The sequence below is a fragment of the Arachis ipaensis genome, chromosome B3 (assembly GCF_059453495.1).
Source record: "Arachis ipaensis isolate K30076 ecotype BB chromosome B3, ASM5945349v1, whole genome shotgun sequence".
NCBI classification, from domain to species: domain Eukaryota; kingdom Viridiplantae; phylum Streptophyta; class Magnoliopsida; order Fabales; family Fabaceae; genus Arachis; species Arachis ipaensis.
Window position 1 is genome coordinate 122,966,904 of NC_142438.1, and position 7,109 is coordinate 122,974,012.

The 7,109-nt window shown below is 40.3% G+C and overlaps 1 non-coding gene across 1 annotated transcript; it reads left to right on the forward strand.

Annotated features, from left to right (window-relative positions):
• The first annotated feature begins 5,939 nt into the window (after positions 1 to 5,939).
• LOC148572317 (small nucleolar RNA R71) lies at positions 5,940 to 6,047 on the forward strand. The gene has a single exon (XR_015908642.1). It is a non-coding gene; the product is annotated as a small nucleolar RNA R71 (small nucleolar RNA).
• Positions 6,048 to 7,109: the final 1,062 nt, after the last annotated feature.

Sequence of the window (7,109 nt, forward strand, 5' to 3'; positions counted from 1 at the left end):
TAAGAGACACTCATTCAATCTAAGGTAGAACGGAGGTGGTTGTCAGGCACGCGTTCATAGGGAATGATGATGATTGTCACGTTCATCACATTCAGGTTGAAGTTCGAATGAATATCTTAGAAGCGAAATAAGATGAATTGAATAGAAAACAGTAGTACTTTGCATTAATCTTTGAGGAACAGCAGAGCTCCACACCTTAATCTATGGAGTGTAGAAACTCTACCGTTAAAAATACATAAGTGAAAGGTCCAGGCATGGCCGAATGGCCAGCCCCCAAAACGTGATCACAGGATCAATAATACAATCCAGGATGTCTTTTACAATAATAAAAAGTTCTATTTATAATAAACTAGCTACTAGGGTTTACATAAGTAAGTAATTGATGCATAAATCCACTTCCGGGGCCCACTTGGTGTGTGCTTGGGCTGAGCTTGAATGTTACACGTGCAAAGGCTCTTTCTGGAGTTGAACGCCAGGTTGTAACGTATTTCTGGCGTTCAACTCTGGTTTGTGACTTGTTTCTGGCGTTTAACTCCAGACAGCAGCGTAGAACTAGCGTTCAACGCCCTTTTATGTCATCTAAACGCGGCCAAAGTATGGACTATTATACATTGCTGGAAAGCCCTAGATGTCTACTTTCCAACGCAATTTGAAGAGCGCCATTTTGAGTTTTGTAGCTCCAAAAAATCCACTTTTGAGTGCAGGGAGGTCAGAATCCAACAGCATCAGCAGTCCTTCTTCAACCTCTGAATCTGATTTTTGCTCAAGTCCCTCAATTTCAGCCAGAAAATACCTGAAATCTCAGAAAAACACACAAACTCATAGTAAAGTTCAGAAATGTGAATTTAACATAAAAACTAATGAAAACATCCCTAAAAGTAACTACATCCTACTAAAAACATACTAAAAACAATGCCAAAAAGCGTATAAATTATCCGCTCATCACAACACCAAACTTAAATTGTTGCTTGTCCCCAAGCAACTGAAAATCAAATAGGATAAAAAAAAAGAGAATATACTATAAATTCCAAACTATCAATGAAACATAGCTCCAATTAAATGAGCGGGACTTATAGCTTTTTGCCTCTTGAATAGTTTTGGCATCTCACTTTATCCATTGAAGTTCAGAATGATTGGCTTCTATAGGAACTCAGAGTTCAGATAGTGTTATTGATTCTCCTAGTTCAGTATGATGATTCTTGAACACAGCTTCTTTATGAGTCTTGGCCGTGGCCCTAAGCAATTTGTTTTCCAGTATTACCACCGGATACATAAATGCCACAGACACATAATTGGGTGAACCTTTTCAGATTGTGACTTAGCTTTGCTAAAGTCCCCAATTAGAGGTGTCCAGGGTTCTTAACCACACTCTTTTTTTGCTTTGGACCTTGACTTTAACCGCTCAGTCTTAAGTTTTCACTTGACACATTCACGCCACAAGCACATGGTTAGGGACAGCTTGGTTTAGCTGCTTAGACCAGGATTTTATTCCTTTAGGCCCTCCTATCCACTGATGCTCAAAGCCTTGGGATCCTTTTTATTTGCCCTTGCCTTTTGGTTTTAAGGGTTATTGGCTTTTTGCTCTTGCCTCTTGGTTTTAAGAGCTTTTGGCTTTTTCTGCTTGCTTTTTCTTTTTCTTTCTATATATATATATATATTTTTTTTTTTCGCCTATTTTTTTTTCTGCAAGCTTTGTTCTTTGCTGCTTTTTCTTGCTTCAAGAATCATTTTTATGATTTTTCAGATTATCAAATAACATGTTTCCTAGTCATCATTCTTTCAAGAGCCAACATATTTAACATTCTTAAACAACAACTTCAAAAGACATATGCACTGTTCAAGCATACATTTAGAAAACAAGAAGCATTGTCACCACATCAATATAATTAAGCTAAGTTCAAGGATAAATTCGAAACTCATGTACTTCTTGTTCTTTTGAATTAAAACAGTTTTCATTTAAGAGAGGTGATGGATTCATAGGACATTCATAACTTTAAGACAAAGTTACTAACTACTAATGATCATGTAATGAAGACACAAACATAGATAGGCACTTAACATAGAAAACAAAAAACAGAGAATGTAAGAACAAGGAATGAGTCCACCTTAGTGATGGTGGCGTTTCCTTCTTGAGGAACCAATGATGTCCTTGAGCTCTTCTATGTCTCTTCCTTGTCTTTGTTGCTCCTCCCTCATTGTTTTTTGATCTTCTCTTATTTCATGAAGGATGATGGAGTGCTCTTGATGTTCCACCCTTAGTTGTCCCATGTTGGAGCTTAGTTCTCCTAGGGAGGTGTTGATTTGCTCCCAATAGTTTTGTGGAGGAAAATGCATTTGAGGCATCTCCGGGATCTCATGGTGATGAGCTTCATGCGCCTCTTGAGCTCCATGAATGGGCTCTCTTGCTTGCTCCATCTTTTTCTTAGTGATGGGCTTGTCCTCTTTAATGAGGATATCTCCCTCTATGTCAATCCCAGCCGAATTGCATAGGTGGCAAATGAGGTGAGGAAAGTCTAACCTTGCCATAGTGGAGGACTTGTCAGCCACTTTGTAGAGTTCTTGAGGTATAATCTCATGAACTTCCACCTCTTCTCCAATCATGATGCTATGGATCATGATGGCCCGGTCTATAGTAACTTCAGACCGGTTGCTAGTGGGAATGATTGAGCATTGAATGAACTCCAACCATCCTCTAGCTACAGGCTTAAGGTCCAGTCTTCTTAGTTGAACCGGTTTGCCTTTTGAGTCAATCTTCCATTGAGCTCCTTCTACACATATGTCCATGAGGACTTGGTCCAACCTTTGATCAAAGTTGACTCTCCTTGTGTAGGGGCGTGCGTTCTCTTCCATGTTTGGCAAGTTGAACGCCAACCTCACATTTTCTGGACTAAAATCTAAGTATTTCCCCCGAACCATGGTGAGATAATTCTTTGGGTTCGGGTTCTTACTTTGATCATGGTTCTTAGTGATCCATGCATTAGCATAGAACTCTTGAAACATTAGGATGCCGACTTGTTGGATCGGGTTTATTAGAACTTCCCAACCTCTTCTTTGAATTTCATGTCGGATCTCCGGATACTCATTTCTTTTGAGTTTGAAAGGGACCTTGGGGATCACCTTCTTCTTGGCCACAACATCATAGAAGTGGTCTTGATGGGCTTTGGAGATGAACCTTTCCATCTCCCATGACTCGGAGGTGGAAGCTTTTGTCTTTCCTTTCCCTTTTCTAGAGGATTCTCCGGTCTTAGGTGCCATCAATGGTAATGGAAAAAAAAAAGCTTATCATTTTACCACACCAAACTTAGAATTTTGCTCGCCCTCGAGCAAGAGAAGAAAGAAAAGATGAAGAAGAAGAAGAAGAAAATATGGAAAGGAAGGGGAAGGTGTGTTTCGGCCAAGAAGAGAAAAGAGGGTTGTGTTGTGTGAAAATGAGGAAGAATGGAGGGTTATATATAGGGAAGGGAGGGGGGTAAGTTTCGGCCATAAGGGTGGGTTTTGGGTGGGAAATTGATTTTGAATTTTGAAGGTAGGTGGAGTTTATGAGGTAGGTTTATGGGGAAGAGTGGATGGATGTGAATGGTGAAGAGGTGATGGGGAAGAGAGATTGAGGTGATTGGTGAAGGGTTTTGGGGAAGAGTGTTTATGGGATTGTGTGAAAGAGAGGTGAGAAGAAGTGAGTGGAGGTAGGTGGGGATCCTGTGGGGTCCACAGATCCTGAGATGATTCTGTGAGGTCCACAGATCTTGAGGTGTCAAGACATTTGCATCCCTGCACCAATTTAGGCATGCAAAATGCCCTTGCACACAACTCTGGGCGTTCAGCGCCAGGTTGGTGCCCATTTTGGGCGTTCAACGCCCAATTGTTGCCCATTTCTGGCGTTGAATGCCAGAACCATGCTTGTTTTGGGCGTTCAGCGCCAGCTCTTCTCCAGGGTGCATTTCTGGCGTTCAAACGCCCAGATGCTGCCCCTTTCTGGCGTTCAGCGCCAGAACCATGCTCTGTTCTGGCGTTGAACGCCCAAAACATGCTTCTTACTGGCGTTTAAATGCCAGTAAGGTCTTCCTCCAGGGTGTGATTTTTCTTTTGCTATTTTTGATTCTGTTTTCAATTTTTATATTTATTTTGTGACTCCGCATGATCATGAACCTAATAAAACATGAAAAACAATGAAAATTAGATAAATAAACATTGGGTTACCTCCCAACAAGCGCTTCTTTAATGTCAATAGCTTGACAGTGGGCTCTCATGGAGCCTCACAGATGTGCAGAGCTTTGTTGAGACTTCCCAACACCAAACTTAGAGTTTGGATATGGGGGTTTGACACCAAACTTAGAGTTTAGTTGTGGCCTCCCAACACCAAACTTAGAGCTTGACTGTGGGGGCTTTGGTTGACTCTGCTTTGAGAGAAGCTTTTTATGCTTCCTCTCCATGGATGCAGAGAGAGATCCTTGAGTTGTAAACACAAGGTTGTCCTTATTTAATTGAAGGATCAATTCTCCTCTGTCCACATCAATCACAGCTCTTGCTGTGGCTAGGAAAGGTCTTCCTAGGATGATGGATTCATCCTCTTCCTTTCCAGTATCCAGGACTATGAAATCAGCAGGGATGTAAAGGCCTTCAACCTTTACTAACACGTCCTCTACTTGTTCATAAGCCTGTTTTCTTGAATTGCCTGCCATCTCTAATGAGATTTTAGCAGCTTGTACCCCATAGATTCCCAGTTTCTCTATTACAGATAGGGGCATGAGGTTTATCCCTGAACCAAGGTCACACAGAGCCTTAAAGATCATGGTGCCTATAGTACAAGGTATTATGAACTTTCCAGGATCCTGTCTCTTCTGAGGCAATGTCAGTTGATCCAGATCACTTAGTTCATTGGTGAACAAGGGAGGTTCATCTTCCCAAGTATCAATGCCAAATAATTTGGCATTTAGCTTCATGATTGCACCAAGGAACTTGGCAGCTTGCTCTTCAGTAACATCCTCATTCTCTTCAGAAGAGGAATACTCATCAGAGCTCATGAATGGCATAAGGAGGTTCAATGGAATCTCTATAGTCTCTAGATGAGCCTCAGAGTCCCTTGGTTCCTCAGAGGGAAACTCCTTATTGATCACTGGACGTCCCAGGAGGTCTTTCTCCTTGGGATTCACGTCCTCTCCTTCCCTTACAGGTTCGGCCATGGTGCTTATGTCAATGGCCTTGCACTCTCCTTTTGGATTCTCTTCTGTATTGCTTGGGAGAGTACTAGGAGGGATTTCAGTGATCCTTTTACTCAGCTGGCCCACTTGTTCTTCCAAATTTCTAATGGAAGACCTTGTTTCATTCATGAAACTCACAGTGGCCTTAGATAGATCAGAGACTAAATTTGCTAGGCTAGATGGATTCTGCTCAGAATTCTCTGTCTGTTGCTGAGTGGATGATGGAAAAGGCTTGCTATTGCTAAACCTGTTTCTTCCACTATTATTAAAGCCTTGTTGAGGCCTTTGATCCTTCCATGAGAGATTTGGATGATTTCTCCATGATGGATTATAGGTGTTTCCATATGGTTCACCCATGTAATTTACCTCTACTATTGCAGGGTTCTCAGGATCATAAGCTTCTTCTTCATAAGAAGCCTCTTGAGTACTGTTGGATGCAGCTTGCATTCCAGTTAGACTTTGAGAAATCATATTGACTTGCTGAGTCAATATTTTGTTCTGAGCCAATATGGCATTCAGAGTATCAATTTCAAGAACTCCCTTCTTCATAGGCGTCCCATTACTCACAGGATTCCTCTCAGAAGTGTACATGAACTGGTTATTAGCAACCATGTCAATGAGTTCTTGAGCTTCTGCAGGTGTTTTCTTTAGGTGAATGGATCCACCTGCAGAAGTATCCAATGACATCTTTGATAGCTCAGATAAACCATCATAGAATATATCTAGGATGGTCCATTCTGAAAGCATGTCAGAAGGACACTTTTTGGTCAGCTGCTTGTATCTTTCCCAAGCTTCATAGAGGGATTCACCTTCTTTTTGTCTGAAGGTTTGAACATCAGCTCTAAGCTTGCTCAGCTTTTGAGGAGGAAAGAACTTAGCTAAGAAAGCCGTGACCAGCTTATCCCAAGAGTTCAGGCTGTCTTTAGGTTGAGAGTCCAACCATATTCTAGCTCTGTCTCTTACAGCAAAAGGAAAAAGCATGAGCCTGTAGACTTCAGGATCTACTCCATTAGTCTTAACAGTATCATAGATCTGCAAGAATTCAGTTAAGAACTGAAAAGGATCTTCAGATGGAAGTCCATGAAACTTGCAGTTCTGCTGCATCAGAGAAACTAGATGAGGTTTCAGCTCAAAATTGTTTGCTCCAATGGTAGGAATGGAGATGCTTCTTCCATGTAAATTGGAATTAGGTGCAGTAAAGTCACCAAGCATTCTCCTTGCATTATTGTTGTTGGGTTCGGCTGCCATCTCCTTTACTTGTTCTAAATTTTCAATAAGGTTGTCTCTGGATTGTTGTAATTTAGCTTCTCTTAGTTTTCTCTTCAGAGTCCTTTCAGGTTCTGGATCAGCTTCAACAAGAATGCCTTTTTCTTTGTCCCTGCTCATAAGAAAGAGAAGAGAAAAAGAAAAGAAGAGGAATCCTCTATGTCACAGTAAAGAGGTTCCTTATTGTTAGTAGAAGAAGAAAAGGAATAGGGGTGAAGAAGAATGAAGAATCCAAACACAAGGGTAAGGATAGGAGCAGTGATGTGAGATGAAGAGAAGTGTTAGTAGATGAATAAATAAATAGAAGGAGATGAGGGAGAAGGATTTTCGAAAATTATTTTTGAAAAAGGGTTAGTGATTTTCGAAAATAGTTTTTGAAAAAGGTTAGTAGTTTTCGAAAATTAAAATAAAAAATTAAAATAATTAGTTAATTAAAAAGAAATTTTGAAAAAGAGGGGAGATATTTTCGAAAATGAGAGAGAGAGAGAGTGTGTTAGTTAGGTAGTTTTGAAAAAGATAAGAAACAAATAAAAAGTTAGTTAGTTAGTTGAAACAAATTTTGAAAAGATAAGAAGTTAGGAAGTTAGAAAAGATATTTTGAAATCAAATTTTTGAAAAAGATAAGATAGGAAGATATTTTTGAAA